At 38.3% G+C, this 23,957-nt stretch overlaps 1 protein-coding gene across 1 annotated transcript in view; it reads right to left on the reverse strand.

Annotated features, from left to right (window-relative positions):
- PCOLCE2 (procollagen C-endopeptidase enhancer 2) overlaps positions 1-23,957 on the reverse strand; it is an 815,974-nt gene that overhangs the window by 112,139 nt on the left and 679,878 nt on the right. The window lies entirely within an intron of this gene.

The raw sequence follows: 23,957 nt of genomic DNA on the forward strand, positions 1-23,957 counted from the left end.
TTTCTTACCTCATTTGGCTGACTTTGTTCCATCTAATGTCCCTTCTCAATACTCTGCATTTCTAAAAAATGTGCCTATTGCTGTTCAGAGTCACTCACTTGCACTTTAATTTTTCCATTACTTACAAAGTTATTTTTCAAACCTGAAACATTCTCATCTAAATGATCAGATTATCAGCCCATACAACCTCCTAAATTGCAAGATTGCCAGAAATGTTTGTGTAAGCTCTGTTACTTTGTTTTGTGTATAAATTGTCTTATGATTTGTTTCAGCATGTATTTTCTGAAGGATATGAAGTCTGAAAATTAAATGTATGTCACTATTTAGTGTCTTCAGTCTTCAGTGATTTGCCAGAAAACCACACATTTTAGGAGAAACAGACCAAAAATATGAGGCATAATCTGGACATTCTGCAGAAAATCTGGATAGTTGAATGGTATGGGTTACATGAAGGGAAAATGGGGGTAAAAATTAAGAGAAACCCTGTAGAAAATGATTCTAAGCTACCTAGTAAATCACATTTTTTAATTTTTTCATTATTCCTTTTCATATTATTTATGAAGAAGATCCATTTGAAGCATCATAACTGTCAAGGGCTCATCAAATTGCACTTTCTTGAAATGTGCTGTCCTCTAATGAGGTCACTCACTTCATAATTTGCATTTTTCTCTGATTTGCAGACAGTTCAGACCTGGACTGCGCTTTTCTTATAAGAATGATAAAGGTGGTACCGCAGCTGAATACTTAAGAGTGGTGTTAGGTTCAAAGTTAACTTTAGCTGTTTGCAGACAGTTCACACCCGGACTGCACTTTTCTTATAAGAATGATAAAGGTGGTACCGCAGTCGAATACTTAAGAGTGGTGTTAGGTTGGAGAGACACTGAGCTCCTCATGGGGCCTGTAGCAGAGTGGATTGTAGTTTTACCCATGGCCACTCCTAGTTGTAGCAGAGATGACAACATTCACCTTCAGGTTACAGCTGGTGAGCTGAACTACCTTCAAACTATTACAATCCAACAAGCTATATGGATTCACTCTTCATTTAACTAGTCCCTCCCAAAAGATAGGCATATGGGTGCAGAAAAAAAATCAAACCAGAAAAAATGCTGATAAATGATTCCATTGCTTAAAATATAGGTCCCTCACCCGTTTTTCTGGATGCCTCCAAGGCCATCCATACTGCAGGACATCATTTATTAACAAAAAGGCTGATCTCATTGTCATCCTCTCTGGTGAACTCCCTTGGTTCATTAGCTATGTATCTGACAAATCAGAAATGGTCAGATAGGCCAAAAATATTTTGCAACATAAACATGCCCAACCTAGCCCCACAGGGGCCATGTTTTGGGCCACTACTTTTCAGCATGTTTATTAACAGAGTCTTTCTCACCTTATCTCTCCCTCTGCATAGGTGTCAGCACTTCATACCTCTCAATTGTCCAGATTTTTGGAGAATATACAGATTTTTGGCTCATATTTGTGGTCTGTTCCTCATAAAGTGTGTGGCTTTCTGACAAATCATTGAGGATCGAAGTCACTAAATAATGACATACATTTGAGTTTAAGACTTCACGATAATCAGAAAATGCAAGTTAATATAACACCTTTTATTCTAGCAACTTTCTAAGTTTATAAAAGAAATATTTAAAATTTGTCCTTATTTTTGGGCCTTTGTTCCCCATTAATTTTGGCTTTGTCCAGATTACGTATGCTAAGAGTTTGAGAGGAATGCTGCACTTATATACTCGGGAGCTGACATTCTTAGCATGCAACAAAATCTACAACATGGCATGAACTTCCTATAGACGTGGCTTGAGGAACTGGCTGTCCTGCAAAATATTTCTAAAACAAAGATCACTTTCTTCTCCAACCACAAAGATATGGACAACAGCCTACTCAAGCTCAGCTCATTGTATAGTAAGTCAGATAAGATAGCCATAATAGCAAACATGTTTTTATACAAACAGAAAGCAGACTTACACTGAATTAATGAAGGCAATATCCATAATACCAGTATATTGTACTGCCCACGACAGCAACATCCTCACATGACAAATGTCTCAGTCAAAGACTTTCATCATACAGCAGACAAAGATCCAAGCTATAAACTCTCTGTTCTTACCTGTTTTTTAATTTGTTCATGGATTAACCAGATAAGTTAGACCCTTTTCAGCTACTACCAGGATTACAAGAGCAAATATAAATGCAATAAATATGGAGAGTTTAGAAGAGCTAATCAATCTGCTTGGTTTTGATGGGCGAGAGGAAACCAAAGTACATGGAGAAAACCCATGGAGACAAGGAAGAATTATTACAAATTTCACACAGCAATGACAGAAGGATAGGATCGAATCCCAGATCCTGGACATTTGAAGTAGAAATTCTAGCCATTGAGGCATTATGCTGCCTATCTATCTTACCCCCTGAATAGATCTCTTCCATATTGCCACAGTAAACTCCCCAGTCAAATTAGAAATTCTCACCACTGGAAAGAGCTTTATGAACCTATGAATCTATGAAGAAAGGCCTACTACAGCTCTGCAGACTGTGTTACTGGATCCCAAGAAAACAAAAATTAAAGAAATGTCATGCTGATCTATTAACAGAAGACACTGGAACACAAATGTAATCTAATACATTTTATTGGATCAACATAGTTTTTGCATTTACTCAAGCTTTCTAGATAACATGAGCCATCAGGAGTTAGTAAGTTACTGATGTTAGATACAGTGCTTAAATATCCACTTGTGCCTAGTAAAGGAAGGGCATACTTTATTCCAGTTGGATAAAAAAAAAAAAAACACGAAAAATGTCAGAGTGGAAAAGCAGAAAAAATGCAGCACATAACAATTTTACCTTTAATGGGAAACATGTTCAGACTATGGGCACTTTAATGGTCACCAGAATGCCACCACAGCATGCAAATCTCTTCATGGCAAACCTAGAAGAGGAATTTCTACAACATTGCACAAATAGGCCACTCACCTATTTCCATTTTATTGATGACATTTATAATCTGGATGTATAGCATCAACTCCCTCGAGAAATTTGACCAAGGACTCAACAGAATCCACCAATCTATCAAACTTTTTTTGAAGTACTTGATTTAAAGTGTAAGCTTCCTTGATACTAAGGTTACTATATAAAAGGGCACATTGCAGACATGTGTCTACAGGAAACCAACCAACTTGCAGATGTATCTGCATAGAAGCAGTAACTGGAGCCACACAAAGAAGTCAGTTATTTACAATCAAATACTTCAATGTCATCACGTTTGTGCTTGTGAGGCAGAAACAAACTGTTACAAATTAAATGGCCATCCAGTATCAGAACACTTTTCACAGTCTGATCATTCTGTATCAGACATGATGGTTATGGTTCTTAAAGGACATTCCTGTACACCTTTGGAAAGAAGAACAATGGAGATTAAGTTAATTCAGTTGTTCAATCTGACCATCCGTGGTTTGAATCTGGGTACTGGTTTTATGATGCACTATTGTACCCAACTTTTCTTTTTGAGCAATTAACAGTAGATATAAATAAGGTTTACTGAAAAGCAACATTTTTTTCTTTTCTTTTTCTGGTAATGTATGATTTATGATGAATTTACTTTGAATCCAAACTGTTTTCTATTTCAGAATATTAACATTAATGGTTAAGATTACTTTAGGACTGTGTCTTAGCACCTGTGTTTTATTCATGACAAGAGAGTAGTTACTTTCACATGAGACAACAATCTGGTCAGAACAGTAGTAACCACATATTTAACAGTCAGTAAGGCCTTAATGTTCAGACAGTTTAAACAGTATAACAAAACTTTGTCCAGTTCTACTGCTCTTCTCTCGATCTCTCTCTCTCTCTCTCTCCCCTTCTTTCTATTTTTCTGTCTTTCAGTCAGTTAGCAAAACCACAGCCTGTGTTGATGTATTAACTACATACAACAACCATAAATTCTAATCCTGTATCTTGTTCCTTGGTAGTACCTGCCCTTTTCATCATCATTAACCAGAGATTATTGCTAATTCATATTTTCTGTTAACCAAAAATCTGCCTCACAAAGATTGCTTGTTTGGAAGGACTATCAACTTACAAATTATAACTTCTTCTTGTCCTTCTTTGGATTTAACTACTCTCTTACACATCTCTTGGTTTGAAATTTATTATCTAAATAAATGTCAGCACAGTCGCTCTAAGTGTTATTTTCTCAGCAAAATGAACGCTCTATTGTAACAAGGCAAATATTTGATTTTTATGGCATGGCATGACCTACCTTCTGCAGTTTCAGTCTTTCTGTCCTACACACACACACACACACACACACACACACACACACACACACACACACACACACACACACACACACACACACACACACACACAGAATCTTTCTTTAAAGTATAGTCCCAGCCGCATTTTTCCATATTAGCATTTTTCAGGTTTTCTTTTTTAGCCAATTAGAATTAAACAATGTACTCCCTTTTCTAAAAACAAGTGGGTATTTAAGCACTGCATCTAATATCAGTAACTTAATAACTCCTGACAAAGGGCTCATGCCAGGTGGGTATTTAAGCATTGCATCTAATATCAGTAACTTAATAACTCCTGACAAAGGGCTCATGACAGGTGGGTATTTAAGCACTGCATCTAATATCAATAACTTAATAACTCCTGACAAAGGGCTCATGCCAGCTCAAAAGCTTGACTAATTGTAAAACCTCTGTTGGCCCAATAAAAGGTATTACATCATGTCTGTGTTCCACTGTCCTTGTGTTTACTGGATTCCAGTTCTCCAATCACAGTTGTACCAACCTGAGCTCAATAAAAGATTTAAGGCAAAGCACAACATTACCACTGGACAATTAGTTTTAGCCCAAAAATGGTCTTCTGTTGGCAACATTTTAGCCTACTATTTGCCTGGTCAGACCCTAGTTTTATTCCAGCACTGGAAAACTGATAATTAAAAGGGGACAGAACAAAAAGGTGACTCTGCTTCCAGTATAACTTCCCATCTCTTTAAAATTGTTCCTAGATAGTCCTCATGGCATAACTCCAATTAAACAGAATCTGCAATTGTAGAGGCAACCAAATAACAAACCTTTATCAATTTTCTTTAAAGTTATCTTCTAGTCTAGTAATCTGGGTACCTCCTTTCCCCTTGGCAACTTTCTGACAGTGACTTAACCTTCTCACTAACCATATTCCCATTACATCTTTATCACCCTTCCCATTTTCTCATATTTTTTAACTTCATTCTCCGCCTCACCCATTTTACTTAAATACCTTCTTCACTTCATTTAATACTCTATTATTATTCCTTCAGCCTATTGTTCCTCCTGTTTTCTTCTCTAATGATCACTTTACTATGTGTCCTTCCCCTCTTCCCCATATTAAACTTATGGTATATGAGGATCTGTGCTCAGTACATGTTTTCTGTTAATGGTACAGTCACAGCATTTGGTGTGCTTGTTGCGTCTATATTACCTGATCAAATGTTTAGGTTAGCGAATACCTAAACGTTGACCTGGTAATATCGAAAAATTAAAACAGCGAACCACCGATTTAATGTAGAGAATGAATTCTAAACCAAATGAAGTGGAGGGATTCACCCCCCCACACCAAACATACCAACTCCGAGATCCCTCTACAGTGGGGAAATGGGGCAAAATCCACATAACGGCCAAGGGAATTCTTTCCCTGCATTAAATCAGCCGTTCACATTGTTTTGCTTTTATTATTACCAGATCGACATTTAGGTATTCGCTAACCTAAACGTTCAATCAGGTAATCGGAACCCGTACTTGTTAACAGAGGTGCACTTCCCATACTAGCCAATTTATGACATGTTTTCCTGTTTTGTCAATGTTGTACACACTGGATAAGAGCCCAAAAAGATTTTTCACTACACTACTTGGAATTTTGCAGTAATTAAAGGGGAACTCCAGATCTGATAAAGGCATTTACATCTTTTATTCTCCATGCAATACATGAGGTCTTGGAATCTTGTTTTGGAACATCACCCATAAGGCAAAGAGCTCATCTAGTGTATGGAGTATGGTTCCAAATGCCTTTATTATATCTGGTGTTCCCCTTTAATTACTCCAAACTTAGAGAATAAGATCTTTTGGAATCCCTCACTTTATCTCCCATCAGTCAGTTTATTTCTGACTGAAATCTTTACCAAGTATCAACAGCATAACGTTTTGTTTGCTCTTCATTTCAGTTATCTGTCATCAACTTTCATGCCCAACAATTATCTGTGCTTTTGACAACTATTTGCTGTTCATTTCCTACTCTGGAATTTGTATTGGTTCAGTGGTGAGACTGGATAGTGTGAAATATTGTCCTGTTTGTTTTAAACATGACAAAATATTGTTGATTAGTTTGAACGCTAACATAACATTTCTTTAAAGTAGTTAAACTAAAGTGTCTCTGATCAAAAGAGCACTATGCCACTGATGCTGATAAATAGTCAATCCCCTATTCATTTCATTTAAGTGACGACTTCCAGAATCTTACTGTACTAGCCCTACAAAACAATTCTAACTGTAAGCTGTTGTTGTATAAGTTTAGCGTGGCTGTTGTTTAATTACTTACTAGGTAGGTTGTGATTATTTCTAGTAGATTTTCTGGACTTATGATACAAACAGCCTTGTGCCACTGTGGTGTGCCTCTCTCCTGTTTAGCTTTTTTCCCCCATCATCATCAACCCCCTTTTTTCATTTTATTCTACTTGGAGTTGGTTTGTAGTGACAACTATTGCCACTTCTCTTGATTCTGTGCCAATCTCCTACCTTCTTCAACTGTTATGCCTGACTGTCATACATCTTGTCTCTTATAGTCCCTACCTCTCTTGGCTAGATATCTCTGATTCCCTTTACCATCTTCCTGTCTTTCCCAAATATTCTTCATTAAATTATATTCTGCTTTCTTGCACATGAGCCTGAACTACTATAATCTGTTCTCTTTGGTATTCGTTACAATTGGAGCTACTTTGGCTTCTGCTCTGATGTGATTTCTTCATCTGTCCCACACTGTGCATCCTATCACTCATTTTAGGTACTTCATCTCCACCACCTCTAGTTTCAAAACCTGCTCACCCTTCACTGCCTAGGTTTCTGCACTTTACAGAACTACTGGTCACACCACTGTCTTGTGCAACTTACTTTTCAGCTTCTTTGGTATTTTTCTTTCCCACACTACCCAGCACTGTGTTCCAGTTGGTTGCAGCCCCTCTGATTCTAGCTTGGACCTCCTCATTCAGACTTTGCTTCTCCTCAACCGTCCCTCCCAGATATCTGAAGCAGTTGACCTGTTCCACTACTTCCCTTCTATCTCAAGTCTCAGCTTCTCCTGATTTCTCCCATTTGCTGCCGTTGCCACGGTTTTATCTGTACTTAGTTTCATCCCATGTGCCTTCAGTTTTGTATTCCATTTTATTTGTTTGTGTTCCATTTCACTATCCTTTGCTGAAGTTCTTGCCCAGAATCTGCAAGTAATGCCACATCATCTGCATACAGCAACTTTGTTGATCTGTCCCCTCTGAACTGTTTGCTAATGTTGTCCATCGCCAGTATGAACAGCAATGGGTTAAGAGCAGAACCACCCACTCCCACTGGAAATCCCTCTGTTGAGTCCAAACACTGTTCACACTTGTGTCGCGGGGCTCTTCTACACAGTCTGCACTAATTATTCCACTGTGTCTCGAACTTCAGATCATCACAGGGTTGCCCAAACCAGCATTCATAGAACCTTGTTATATGCTTTTGCCATGTCCAGGAATGCCCATTTGGACTCTTTCTTCATCTCCAGCTTCTTCTTCACCATCTGTCTCACTGCAGACATCAGGTCTGTTCTGCTGCATCCTGATCTAAATCCAAAGTTCTCAACTCCCATCTTATTTTATGCAAATCAGTATATTCATTTATCACACAACCTTTCCAGCTCTCTCGTGCAGTGTTAAAGGAGTTTGATACCTCAGTGCCATTCATGGTTGTGAATGTCCCTTTTGTTGTTGTACACTGGAACTAGAATGCTTATTCTTCACTTATCTGGGATATACCTTTCTCTCCATACTGCTATGAGTCAGGAACCATTTCTTCCCTAACTCATCCAACATCTTGATCAAATCTGCTGTGTTTTCATCTGAGCCTCCTGTTTCCCTGACTTAATTTTCCTTAGTGCTGTTGTTGATTTTTTCTAGGGTGGGTTCTTCTTCCTCTTTCATTGTAGGCTGTGGTTGGGGAAGTATAGTTTCTGTGGGCTTCTCTTCATTCAGAAGCTGCTGGGTATATCAAAGATATAATAATTAAAAATTGGGCAATAATACTTGAAAATAGTAATCTCAACAAAACGTTGGGTGCTGGCCCACGGGTAATTTATATAAGGGGACCCAACATTAAAAGTTTATTAGAAAGGCAGAAAGAATATAAAATTAATAATGGGAGGAGTAGATGTGGCTGTTGCGCACATTGTAGACATATTAAAATAGGTAACAAATTGAACATCAAAGACGGGAATTATGTTATCAGAGATAAATTTAATTGCACTTCGAAAGGAATTGTTTACGTGGCTGTATGTGAATTATGTAGTGCATACTATATTGGAAAAACAGAAAGATAGATTAAACAACAAATTTATGAACACCAATATAGTATAAGCAAAAAAGTAGTCACGAATGCTCTAGCAAAACACGTTATGGAAAATCCTACACATAGATTCCAGTTTTAGAACAAGTAGTGTATGACATGAGGGGTGGTCCTTGGGAACTAAAGTTGGAGGAAAAAGAGTTAATGTGGCAAATTTGCACTTCTGCATACATTCCACCAGGTTTAAATGAATATGTATCTATGAAATGCATCCTGAATCTTAAAGCACTTAATAGATAACTTAAGGTTACCATTATGTCTGTATCTATTAGAATAGAGTATGGTTATATATTATAGCCCATATATAATAGCTGATTCATTCATTTATTTATTTATAATCCTGGTTACTTACTTACTCACATTGATTTTTACTTTTGATGTTCATAAAGTGTTGTCAATTTGCTTATGTATTCCATCAGAACTGTATATTTTTAGTTTAACATGTACTTTAATTAACAAGGATATGAAATGGATTGTGTTTTTTATATGTATATGAAAGGATGGTTTCTAAATACGGTAGGTTGTTCTTTTGGTTTCTGCCTTTAACATATTGGTATACAATTAAAAATAATGTAATGAGTTTTGAATAGTATAACATATATTTATATATTTTAGGTATCCATACTTCTATTTTTAATATGTTTTAACATCCTACAATATGTTTAAATATTTATAATATTTTTTACGTTTCATTTTTTTATTTTTAATAATGTATTTTATGCTGTATTTAAATGATTAGTTAACTATTTATTGATGGGTGGCCACAGTGGTGCAGCAGTTAGCATTGTTGCCTCACAGCAAGAGGTTCTCCGGTTCGATTCTCAGCTGGGGTGCCTTCTGGCGGAGTCTGCCTGTCCTCCCTGTGGACACGTGGGTTTCCTCCAGGTGATCCGGTTTCCTCCCAAAGACATGCTGTAGGTGGATTGGACACTCTAAATTGGCCCTAGGTGTGAGTGTGTGCATGTGTGTGCCTTCTGTGGAAGGTTGGGTGCTGGGCTGGCAACTCGACACTGTAAAAACTCCACTGCCAATCATGAGCAGACAGGTAATCCGCTGTGGTGACCCCTAACCAGGGAAAGCCGAAAGAAGAAGTTAACTATTTATTGCTAACAAGGGGATATTTACTGATTACGTAACTTAATTGATTAATTGACACCTGACATGTATTTAAAGGATTTTAGGCTTGGTTTGGATTGTCTGAAGAATTCAGAGCACTAGCTCTGACGAAAGCACTCACAATTAAAGTTTTTTCAACTTGCTTACAGCTTACTTGGCCATATCCTTTGGTTTTCCATACTGCTATGAGTCAGGAGCCATTTCTCCCCTAACTCATCCAAAATCTTGATCAAATCAAATCAAATCTGCTGTGTTTTCATCTGAGCCTCCTGTTTCCCTGACTTAATTTTCCTTAGTGCTGTTGTTGATTTTTCTAGGGTGGGTTCTTCTTCCTCTTTCATTGTAGGCTGTGGTTGGGGAAGTATAGTTTCTGTGGGCTTCTCTTCATTCAGAAGCACCTGGACATACACATTCCATCTGCCTTTGATATCTTCTGGATTGCTGACCAGTTTATTGCTGGCATTCTTTATATATGGTGTCTGATGACTATCTTTATCTTTCTGTTTTGGCTTTACAAACTATTAGAGTTTCTTTGCATCATTTGCCAAGTTACTTTCCTGAAGCTAGTAGAGTGCCTCTGACACTTTATGTTTTTTTTTCTTAATTCTGCATAAACTCAGAACACCCATTTTTTTCTCTACAGTCTTTGTATGTAAATCACTGAAAATTTGATCCCTGGAAAGAGGAGTTGCACCAGTGACAGGGCACAGAGATGAGTCTTCTTGCATTTGCTCCATCTTTGTATCAGATTCTGCCAAACCTCTTCACATGAAGTACTCTTTTCTCAGAACTCTGCACCTGAAACATTCCCTAGCTGGTCTAATAAAAACTGGACTTCACCAGCACAAAGACCAAATCTTTTTGGTAGACAAAGTGTTTCAACAACGTTCTGTAGAGAATGACCAGCAGTGGAATGCAGCTAGCAGATTAGATATTGCCAACAGACCTTGACAGCACTTATGGTGAAAAATTGTTAATGGGCTCATTCATCGACATATGACGCTGTACCAAAAGGACAATACATATGGTTCATTGTTGATACCTCTGTCATCAACAAATGATGCTATACCAGCAAGAAAGGACACATGGTAGAAAGCCATATGGTCCATAACGAGTCCCCCATTTATCAGTAAATAATGCTGTACCAACACAATAGAGCATACAGTAGGACAAAGCACATATAGTCCATAATGGGTTCCTTGGTTATCAAAAAATAAACATGTACCAACATGACAGAACACACGGTAGACAGTCATATAATCTCTGATGGTTCCCCAGTCATCATTAGATGACACTGTACCTACAGAATAGAGTACATGCTAGGCAGCCATATGGTCCTTATTGGGTCCCACAGTTGTCAGCAGATGATGCTGTACCAAGAGGCTTGAGCACATGATGGAGAGACATATGGTACATTATAGGCCCCTTGGTCACCAAAAATGATGCAGTACCAACAGAACTTGCACAGGGTGGGAGCTATATGTTCCATGACGGGACTCCCTAGTACAGACCATGTCTGTGAGTGGACCAAGAATTATTCCCAGAAGGGAAAAGTGGTGATCTTGGGCATCACTGTCATCAGTGCCATTTTCCTCACAAAAGTAGTAGGCCTTTGTGGAAAGTATCATAAAGATGCAAATGTGAAAAGGAAGACATATACCATACTGCTGGAAAATGCATACTTCAGACATTATGTCAGATAGACTACTAGGGTAGTCACATTGTTTTTTTCTCTATATTCTATAAAGAAAACATGAAAAAAATAGTTTTATTTCTTCTTAGTGGTTTGGCCACCAAGCTTTCAAGAGAAGAACAAACCAACATTCAAACCATCATATTATGTAAATAAAACAATTAAACAATCAGTCCTACAGCAGGTATCTTCATTAAGCATGAAACAAGCTTAAAGGAACATATTATATGCATGAATAAATATTTACACAGACTGCAATGAAAAAATAAGCATCTTGACATCACTATGAAGTGCCTTGAAAAATTAAGTTATAAAAATACTTTAGATGAAAACCTGCAGTGAGGTATAATTGTACTGTATTTCAAAATACACTGTTCTTCTCTATTTTTATATATCACTTATTCTGACTTGTATTCCATCTAACAAAAGTTAAATACACATAACCCTGCATTTTAAAGTAAAAACACTACATGAATGCACATCTATGAAGCCTTTTGCCACTGTATATAATACAACATTGTGAATATCCAGTAAATGCTCTTGGACATGAACTTTAAACACCCTGCAAGTGATACCAATATTGTGGATATTATAATCACAATTAACACTATAAGCCACATTTTTACTGTCACAAGTAGAGAAACAATTTAAATTGTATTCAACCACATTAATCCTACCTTTCAATGTCGAATCCAAATGTTTAGAAATTAAGTAATCATGGCACTAAGAAGTGTCACTTGGTAAGGATAACAGTCACATTTGAGTTGTACTTGAGGTGGTAAATAATTTTGTTTTAGGAAAAAAACATATGCTACCATCTCAGTTGTACACTGTCTTCTTTTAGTGGTCATTCTGCACTGCATCCCCTCCTACTGAAGATTCACATACTTGAAATATTTGCCAAAATACAGGAAATAAAATAACTTTAAAACTGGCCTTGTTTATATATATATATATATATATATATATATAGATATATATATATATATATATATATATATATATATATATATATATATCGAGAGAGAGAGATTGTTATATATCATTGTTGATACATCATGATTGCGGCACAACTGGTAGATCATCTGTCTCTGGAAATGATAGATGCAGGTTCAAGTCTTAGCTCAAGACTAAAGCTGAAACATAGTATTTGAATGCAACATAAGGGACTGTAACTTCCAGCAAGATGCAACAGTGAGCCAAGACCCATTGCATTCTATCTATCTTAATGGCGCTGTTGTTTAACTTGGTGCCAAGATGGAAGCAAAGCAACCCAAGGCTTTGGTCCAAACGACAAGGAGAATTTCCTGTGTCTTGGCTAAACTTCTCAAATTCTGTAAAAAGACAAAAATAATTGGGGTGGACAAAGGTCCAACATTAGCTGTACCTTTCTAAATATTACTCTAATTTACTTAAAAAGTTAACACAGCAACATCTTTTGCATCAACATGCATTTTCAGACCTATAAAATGTCTGATTACTCTACTAACTGGTGTTTTTGACTGACTGTAATCCTTAGACATTTGTCAGGCAAAAACAGACATGTTCTATAAAATTCTGGACAGTCAGAGGTTTGGTCCTGGCCAACAACCCTATTCCACAACACTGGCACATGAAGTTCTGAGGCCCAGTGTAAAAAAGTATATACTGGCTGCCACCATACATTCAGCTACCCTCTTCCTACTTTAGCAATATGTTTAAAGTGCTTTGTTATAAGAAAAGTACTACATAAATGTAAACTTTTCTTAAGTTTTTTTTTTTCAGGTTGACAATCCTTAGAGAGAGAAGGTATGATCTGATGCTGATAGTCTGGGAAGTAGAGGGTCTGAGTACTTCATGAGAAAATCACCTACTGACAGCAATCAGGAAATAGAGAGTGGGCACTGAAGAAAAACACCAGTTAGATTTGTAAGATGAGCACAGTGTTACCCTTGTGATGTTTATACAGTTATGGACCTGCTAAATAAATCCGCCTCAGAGAAGCACAAGATCTTGCCTTTCTTAAATCAAAGATGTTTACCAAAGCAAAGCAGGAGAAATGGCAGTTACAAAATGCATGATGCCTTGTTGGCATGTATTAGCTTGAAGTATCTGTTAAGAAAAAAAAATAATAAAGCAAGCAAAACTCATTTTTATTGCAATAAAAATTCAGAGTATGCAAAGGATTCTTTCTGTGAGAAGAAACTATTTGGCACTAAAGTTCACCAAAAAGTTCCAAAATAAATACATAAATAAAAATGACAGAAAGAGCCCAGAAAAATAAAACCATTTTATATGACAAAGGCACAATAAAATATACAGTTTAATGAAAACTCATAACAGCAAGCCACGTTTTAAATAAAGAGCTTTTTTCTCCTCTGGAGACTATTAGAAGCTTATCATAAAATCTGCTATTCAAATAAAGAGCCAGGGAAACAAAAGCAAATAATTCATTGAAAAGTTTCCAAAAGCTAACAGAACGAATGAAAAGACAAAAAAAAGTTTCAATAAAAACATTCAGTTTAATGAAAGGTCTCCAGAACAACCCATTTACTAATGAGAGATGGCTTTTTTCTCTTGAGCAGAATAAAAGCTTATAGTAAACAAAGCACTTTAAGAAAACATTAAGACAATCAAAATAAATACATTTAAAGCTGCTTTTTTGTTGCAAGAGATTTTTTTTCATTCCTTAGGAATATTTAAGTAATTTTCATTGGGTGATTGACAGCAATGATAATAATTCCAAGCAGGAGTCTAAAATTTGTATTCAAGGTATAGCAGCTCGTCAGTGAAAGGGTTTGTTTTTCATGTTATCCAAAGTGGACAGAATGAAACATGTTACCTCAAGAGAATTAGGTGCTCAGAATGTCAGACAAATTTGTTGAAGAAAAGTTGAAGAAATGGCAGCATTTAAGACACAATAACTTCAAAAATCACAACCTCATTTCTGTGCTACAGAAATGTACAGGGTTGGCAACTTTCCCCTCGGGAAACAATCTAAAATGTCTCAGCTTTGTATTCTTTAGGAAGATACTGGTGCATAATCAGATGTAGTACAAACATATCAGTGCAACTTCACCATTATTATAATAACTGAGACAGACAGCTAATGAGGCAAGTTCACTACAAACTGATGAAATGGCATCTTTCTAAATGCTCAGCAAAAGTAAGATTTAACAACTTATTGGGAACTTCATAAGAAAACTTTGCAAGAAGTTTATATTGGCGGTACAAACAAGCTGAAATAATCTGTGTATGTGTGCGTGTGTGTGTGTGTGTGTGTGTGTGTGTCTGTGTATGTGTGCGTGTGTGTGTGTGTGTGTGTGTGTGTGTCTGTGTGTTTTGCACGATTTTGCGCATAGCGCAGCATCGGGCAGCGCCGCTTAAACGGGTTTAAACTATTCCCAGCTCCACAAAGTCTGCTCTTCACTTTTTCCCTTAGAACTGTTCTAAATCTCAAAGTAAGCACTATATTTTCATTCTAAAGCCCTGCAGTTGCTCGTATAAGTAATCTTATAAGTAAGCACTAATAAACTAAAGCACTACACCCTCATATACTCCCTTTAAGTACTTGGCTCCCTATTGGTCCTTTTTGATCAGTCAAAAAGTAGTTCCTTATACTATTCTGGCATGTCCAAAAGTCAGTTTCGGGTTTACTCTCCAGTCCAGCTGGTGAATCTGGGAATCTTGAGGCAATGTTACAACTGCCTTATGTACACAGACCACCCTCTTCTCCTCCCAACAAGCTCAAATATATGTGACAGATGTAACCATATAGCCAAACTGGAGGCTGAGCTCTCTCAACCCAGTACTGGCGCAGTCAGTCAGGAGGAGAAGGTAACCACACACACCACAAATCCAATCTCACCTAGACCTATCGCAACAGCAAACCAAACACATAAACACACAAAAAAATACTCGGAGGGTCTAAATAAAAATCTGCCCAAGCAGCAGAGACCTCCAAAGCAGACATCCAAGCAACCGCTACCCCACAACAGTACCCACGTATCACATAGTTCACAAAGTCAGTGTGCCACACAGTCACAGCCCTTAAGGCTAAACAACACACCTAATACACTTGTAATAGGTGACTCTATTGTCAGACACACTGACGTCCCACTCACCAGGCTGAACAAGGAGAAGGTCACTGTAAGCTGCCTGTCGGGTGCCAGGATCTACCATATAACACAAGCACTCAGGTCACTCCAAAGCAAGTAGAAATATGACTCTGTCATTGTCCATGCTGGTGTGAATGACCTGAGGTGTACCTCCCTGGACTACATGAAAAGAGACATAGAGGAGCTCTCTGATCATGTAGCCCAGGCCGGTATGACCGTGACCTTGAGTAGCATCTTACCCTCACCAAGAATGATGCCACAGTATAAAGACAAAATGATCAATTTTAACAATTGGCTAAAGTATTGGTGTCATTCAAAGGGGATCCAGTGTCTGTCAGCCTGGGATGACATGCTCGTCAAGCCACATTGCTTCGCTAGGGATGGCTTGCTCCTGTCACCCCTGGGCTTTCGAATATTGGCTAAGGCTCTTGCCACCCCCATAGTGCCTTTTTTAGGCAAGGCTCAAAAGACAAACCCACCTCCATAGACAACACAAGGAAAAAGAAACTAAGGGTAATGCTGCTCAACGCCAGAAGTCTAAACCTCAAGATGCACGCACTCAAGGCTCTCCTCAGTATGGAGAATATCGATATCTGTGCAGTAAGAGAAACCTGGTTCAAGGCTCCCGAGAGCACCCCAGCACTACCAGGTTATACCTCATACCATGCTTTTCGGCCCCAAAACTCAGACCAAACCACAAAAGGAGGGGTAGTATCCATATTCATCAAAGATACCCACACCTCCAGGTTAGTGGCACTGCACGAAGCATTGGAGACCATCCATGTGCAACTAACAGTGGGCAAAACTGCCTTTCAGTTTGTAGCCTGCTACAGACCACCCTCCCAAACTCAGGAACCCCACTCAGCTTTCTTGAGAACACTGGAGAATATGAAGGTCTCTCCAAACACCATCATATTGGGTGACTTCAACTACCCAAACATAGACTGGGAGCACTACTCAAGCCCCAACACCCTCGCTCAATGGTTCCTAGAATTTATAAACTCAAATGCTATGGAACAACTGGTCACCACACCCACAAGAGGGGAAAACATATTGGACCTGATCATCACCAACATGGGGACTCTATGTTCCATACCAGAGGTATACCCCTCATTGGTAAGATCTGACCATAAATTAATCTCACTGGACATCCATATCCCATCCCTACCCCCAGCCAAGGAAACCACGGTGAAGAACTTCTCAAAAGCAAACTTCACACATCTCAAAACCGAGGTGGAATCCTTCAAAGCCTCCGGGCCAGTGGAAAATCCGTCCCAAACCGCAGAATCCTTTACAAACGCATTCTATGGACACCTACAGGAATGCATGGATCATGCTTTCCCAAATAAAACCAAGACTCACTCCTCCAAAGGCAGGAGACCTGTCTGGTGGACCCCAGCCATAAATAAGCTATACAACAGAAGGAGGAAGCTACTATATGATAGAGCAAAATCCCAAAAAGGGAAGGCATTTCTGATCAGTAATAGCAAGAAACTACGATCCCTCATAAAATTATCTAAGGCCAGCTTCGAAAGAAAAATTGCACAAGACGCTAAAGATAATCACAAGGTCTTCTTTAGTTATGTCAGGAACCTGGGTGGCAACTCCCAGATATGCTCTGAGTTAGTGCAAAATGACAAAAAATACACTGAACCCACAGACATTGCCAACATCCTGGCAGACAGGTTCAGTGCAAACTTCTCCCCCCTTTCCCCCCCAAAAGAGCAAATGTCTATCCCAACAGAGTGTAGCCTCCCTGACATCACAGATGCACAGGTGAGAACTGCCCTCTCCAAAGCAAAAAACACAGCATCAATGGGACCAGACGGTGTCCTGAGCTGCATCTTACATGAGCTCCAAGAAGAACTGAACCCTCACATAAAGTCACTGTTCAGTCTCAGCCTTACTACAGGATATGTACCCAAGGAATGACGTACAGCAACAGTGGTCCCACTCCACAAAGGTGGTGCCACAACAGACCCCGGAAACTATCGCCCTATAAGCTTGACTAGCCTGGTCTGCAAAGCTATGGAGCGTATCATCATGGAACTCATAAACAAAGACATTGGGAACCTCCAAACACTGGATCCTACCCAATTCGGCTTTGTTAAGGGCAGATCTTGCCTCTTGAACCTGGTCGACTTCTTTGAAACAGTCACCAAGGCCAGAGATGAAGGGAAGGTAGTCCACACAGCCTGCCTGGACCTCGCAAAAGCCTTCAACACTATACCCCACTCGGGCATCATAAATAAATTCACCAGCTTAAATATCAACCCCTATGTCACAAGATGGGTTGCAAACTGGCTCAGGGATAGAACGCACATGGTCAGAATTGCCAAGTCAGACTCTAAACCAGTTACAAGTGGCATCCCACAAGGCTCAGTCCTGGGACCCCTCTTGTTCGGTATATATTTCTCTGAGGTACAGGCTAACACCAGAGGACTATGGCTGACCAAGCTCGCAGATGACTGCAAACTGGATGCCATAATCGACTTGCTGACTGACACAAGCATCCTCCAAAAGGGTCTCACAGAGACGGATAACTGATGCCAGAGCCATGGCCTAAAGCTAAATGCCAAAAAGTGCATAGTCATCCCCTTTGGGAAAAACAAAGTGCCCACAAATTACCACATAGGTGGTAATCCATTAAGTACGGAAGAAGTAATTAGGGATTTGGGGACCCAAGTAGATAGCAATTTCTCCTTTGACAATCATGTTGCCAAAGTAGTTAGAAAGACCTTCTATATAGCCCACCTTATCACGAAAGGGTTCACATCTAGATCAAGAGAGGTCATTGTGCCCCTCTACTCATCCCTCATCAGGCCCATAATTGAATACAATGCCCCATTTGGGATGCACCTTACCTGACACCTGCAGCAACTGGAAAGACCTCAAAAGTACCTCACCAAGAGGATCAAGGGACTCAAACAGATGCCCTACGCAGTTAGGCTAAAGAAACTCCAGCTCTACTCAGTTGCTTACCACCTACTCAGAGGCGATCTGTGCCTGACGTATAAAGCCATGTCCAAACCAGAATTAATGGACATGCTCCACATCAGGAAATCCAAATCCCTTAGAGCTACATGCTCCAGGGACTTAAACCTCAGCACAGAAATAAATAGAACATGCTGGAGGGACAGATTCATATCCCAGAGGCTCCCCTCACTCTGGAACAAAATCCAAATCCATGTTAGGCAGAGCCCCTCAATGACCCTCTTCAAGAGAAATCTTGATGAGTGGATGGGAGATCGTAAATTTACCCCTGGTATCTCTTCTGTGTCCCTACTAGACAGAGGCACAGTAAACTAACCTTAAAAGGGCTATCTTTTGTGACCTAATATACAGAGGCACAGTCAACTAATCTAAAAGGGTGGCGAAAGCCAAACACACTCTGGCTAGGCTTATAAATGCCCTAGGGCAGATAGCCTAGTATCAGCCTATGAACCTATATATATATATATATATATATATATATATATATATATATTTATATTTATTGTGATACCCCAGTACTGGCCCAGTAATCAAGGCACTTCAATCCTCACCATTGGCAACAGTGAGGGGATGTACACAATGAGAGAATGACAAACACACATACAGTAAAGTACAATTTCCATTAAGAGCACACAGAGACCATGGTCAGTCTTGAGCTGGTTTCTGCCTCTTTCTCCAGATACCCAATATGTCTCCCCACAGGCACAGCTATAGGGTTAAGATCTCACCCAAGTGGTCAAGCCCAAACCTCCAGCACCCTCTCTGACCAACCAGGGCTTCATGTCCCTGCCCAAGTAGCTGATGCACACACACACACACACACACACACACACACACACACACACACACACACACACACACACACACACACACACACACACACACACACACACACACACACACACACACACACACACACACACACACACACACTTTGAGATTTGATTTATTTACAAACACAAAGACACTCTTGGGGAAGGCTGGCACAGGTTTACTAGCTATGCTGTCTTATGCCCAGACTATAAGGTAGTGATCACTGCCACCAACCACTACTTATCAGCTACTATAAAGGGCCTTACAAAGGATGACCAATACTACTGTGTAATGCTACTATTATCCAAATGGTAAGTGTGACCAAGACTAAGGCTATTTAGGAGTGGCCTGTACAGTGTCACCAAATAGATATGCAAGTACTTTAAGAGCTTAAATATCTCTAAACAAACCAGCCACAATTAAAAGGTTAAAATATATTTAATAATAAATAATAAAAGAACAAGACATAACTCCAACAACACAGTAACTGCGGAGTTCAGAATCACAGGAAATATCTTAAAACAACATTGCAGAACAGTCTCAAATAAATACAGAAAACATCTAAACTAATCTTTAGTGTATTCCTGTCCATATTGAAAAGATACTATGCCCTAAATAACTTACTTACAGAAGAAGGTAAATGCAGATGATGGATGTTTCCAGTCCAAGACAAGATACAAAATGCACGTTTTTTTCTCTGAGAGAGTTCTTAAATTAATAATCAATATTATTGCTGGGTTAGCTCAGATGACATCACTCACCTGACTTCAGTTCCCAGGCTAAACAGATACTTAGAATTTAACACCTCTGTGTTAAAAATACATATCTCCCAGAAGTGTGCAGCTACTAGGAAGTCATAGAGCAATAAAAGCACTTTACATTTGAAACCTAGTAATTATTTCTGTTTCAAGACAATAGGAAAACCTCTAGCTTTAGACATTGTATCTGTTTGCTGCACTGAAATTGAGATAACACAGTTGTAAAACACTTTACTTTTCAACTTATTTTCTTGAAGTTTTGCAAGTTAACTCTATATGTTCCAGCTTCTATTATTAAAACATACATTTACACAGGTATATAGTTTATATACATTTCTGTTCTTTTCCAGAAGGGTACATTGTGGTTACATTCTTGAAGCTCACTACATAACATATAGTTCAATACACACTTCTGCACCAGTAGTTTATTATCCACATAACATATAGTTCTCTTACATTTGTAAGACTGAATGAATCATATTAATATTTACAAATTACATATGATTATTTACAAAATTCCAGATAGCTGGGCTGGCAGTGTAATACTTCTATGTAAATCATATTAATATTTTCATGTGACATATAACTATTTACAAAATTCCAGATAGCTGGACTGGCAGTATTTTCCTAATGTCAGATATATATATATATATATATATATATATATATATATATATATATGGGTCTACTTTTCTTTAACGAAATTTCACAATCTTGAAAACGAAAAGTAAAACCTTACTTATGCAAACGTGCACTACATCGAAAGTGTACTTTCGCAAAATCCGATTCAACGAAAATAAAAAAAACTACTGTGAACACTGTTTTGCATGGGGGCAAGCCCTGCACCCCTCATGTGGGGGGCTGTGCCGCCCGCACCCCCCTACTTAAATATACTAACTTCGAGATTTCACTACAGTGGGGAAAAGGGGAAAAAGATATATTTCCTTATACCCACTGTAACGTGCTTCAGCGAATCATCTTTCTTGAAAGTGGACTTCTGATGTAGTGCACTTTCACTTAAGTGGGTTTGAACTTCTGTTTCACAATGAACTGTGTTTTTGACAAACAGAAGGAGACTTATATATATATATATATATATATATATATATATATATATATATATATATATATATATAGTCTCCCTACATTTTACCAAACGTATGTTTGCTCGACAAATACAGTGAATTTAATGTTGACTGTACATTTGGTCAAACAGTGGATATGTCGTTGGCATGGAATGTCTATACAGGTAAGTGGGGTTGGAGGGGTGAGAGCATGTTTGTGCATGTATATAAGTTAGGGTTAGGTTTGTGGATGAGTATATGATAGGAGTTGTGCATTTGTGTATTTTAGGGTAACAGTTAGATTAGGGGAGAGATGTAGTGTTGTTTGTGTGTGTTTGTGAATGTTCGTGTGTCTGATTCTGTCTTGTGTATTGGCAGCATTACGGGAAGATTTTAATGACATTAAGGTGTAGAGATAGGGTTGGGGAAGGGGCAGCATTAGGATTAGGGTTAGCACCCATTACTTAAAGTAGTGCATGAGGTGGAGCAGAATAAGTATTCTAGTGCCAGTGTTCAAGAACAAAGGGAGCATTCACAATTCTGGGCAGTATAGCCATATCAAACTCGTCACACTACATGAAAGTTCTGGAAATGGGGATTAGTAAACAAATGCAGAGAGTAGTAGAATGCAAGATGGGAGATGAGCAGTTCGCATTCAGATAAGACTGGAGTACAACCAAACTGAGATAGTTGAGAAGAAGCTAGAAATGAAGAAAGATTCAAACTGGACATTTCTAGACTTGAAGAAAACATGCAACAGAGTCTTAAGAAAGCTGCTTTGAGAAGTCCTGTGATGGTTCAAAGTACCAGAAATATTGGTAGAATTACTACAAGCTACGTACATGGGCCCAATGACACAAGTACAGACAATGTTCAGACACACAGATGGTTCTCAGTGGTAGTGTGTGTGCATCGGGGTTCAGCACTGAACCTACTGCTGTTCAAACTGGTAATGGACTACATTAACAAATAGGTTGGAAGGCTTACATCAAAAATGCTGCTGTAAACAGATCATACCACTCAACCTCTTACAGCAAGAAATCTGGACAAGGCCACAAATAATGGGGGGCCAAAGGCCCAAAAATAGGGACACTTTTTAAATATTGCTCTTACAAACTTAGAAAGTAGATAGTATAAAGATTTTGTATTAGCATGATTTTTCTGAAGGATATGAAGCCTGAAACTCAAATGTCTGTCATTATTTTTATGACTTCAGTCCGCAACGATTTGCCAGTGATTGGCCAGAAAATCACAATTTTATGAGAAACAGACCAAAAATATGAGGCAAAAATAGGGACATTCTGAAAAAATCTGGACAGTTGAGAGGTATGATGCAGATAATGTGGCATTACAAGCAGACTCTGTACAAGAACTTCAGCAAATGAGAGGGAGATGGAATGAAAAACTAAAAGCACATGAGATAAATCTGCAAACTGACAAGAAAGTTGTTAGGGCAGGAAATACACAAAATCAAAAGAAGCAGAGAACTGAGATAGAAGGGAAAATAGTGGAACAAGGAAACAGTTGGAAGGGATGGTTGAGGAGAAAGGAAATCTGAATGAGGAATACAAGACTAGAATCAGAAGGCCTGACTCTAAGTGACATAGAGTGTCAGGGGTAATGTGTAACAGAAAAATGCCACAGAAGTTGACAAGTAAGGTGTACAAAACAGTGGTGCAACCAGTATGGTACAGAAACCTGCACAGTGAGGGCAGAACAACTGAGGTAGAGAAATAGGAAAAAGAGGATTGCTGACAACATAATATATATATATATATATATATATATATATATATATATATATATATATATATATATATATATATAAATGTGCTCATGAAATATTGAACATTCATAAGAACAAACATACAAAGACTGATCACTTTAGAGCAAATCTAAAGTGATCAAAAATATGAATATCTACAATTACTTCTTTTTGTAGGGAAGCAAGCCCCTCCCCTGTTAATTATATATATTAACTCCAAGATTGCACAACAGTGAAGTAAGGGCAAATTCCATCAATCTGCTGCAATGTGATCCTGTATAAAAGTCTACCACCAAAAATTCCATTTGAAAGCACGTTCACTCATGAGAGGTTTTGCTTTTTTTTTTACAGCAAAAAAGGAGTTCACTCTTTCAAAGTGTAACCATATCTATAGCTATCGATATGTATCTAAATCTAAATATATATATATATATATATATATATATATATATATAAAATATATCTGCATACACACATGCACGCACACACACGCACCCACACACACACACAGACACACACACACACACCATACAAAAAACACATGCACATACATAACCACCACAACATTTGGCTAAATGCCCATTATATTGAATGACAAATGGTTGAATCCAAATAGTTGAAATCCAATTTAGCTAAATACTCATTTTGTAGAAAGTCCATTTCACTGAATATGACATAGTTACACAATGTTCTGCAGTGGTTGAGTAGACGTATGTAGAACATGAATAACGTTACTTGGTGACTGACATTATCTATATATAATCACTGGTGAAGTGGTTTCTGCATGTATGCTGGCAGAGATGTCATGTGTGTGGTCCTTACTTTTCTCCACAGTTATATATCTTTGGAGTTAGCATATTTAAATGAGGGATGGTCCCTACAATATGGAAAGTACAAGCCCTCAGCAAAAAGCTATTTTTGAAACTTTTCTTTTGGATGTTTTTGCCTGTATGATGTTTCAGTTATTTGGAATTTGATTAAATGGTGTTTCAATGAAATAAACTTTTCAGCC

The sequence above is a fragment of the Protopterus annectens genome, chromosome 5.part0 (assembly GCF_019279795.1).
Source record: "Protopterus annectens isolate FY-2018-M chromosome 5.part0, PAN1.0, whole genome shotgun sequence".
Classification (NCBI taxonomy): Eukaryota; Metazoa; Chordata; order Ceratodontiformes; family Protopteridae; genus Protopterus; species Protopterus annectens.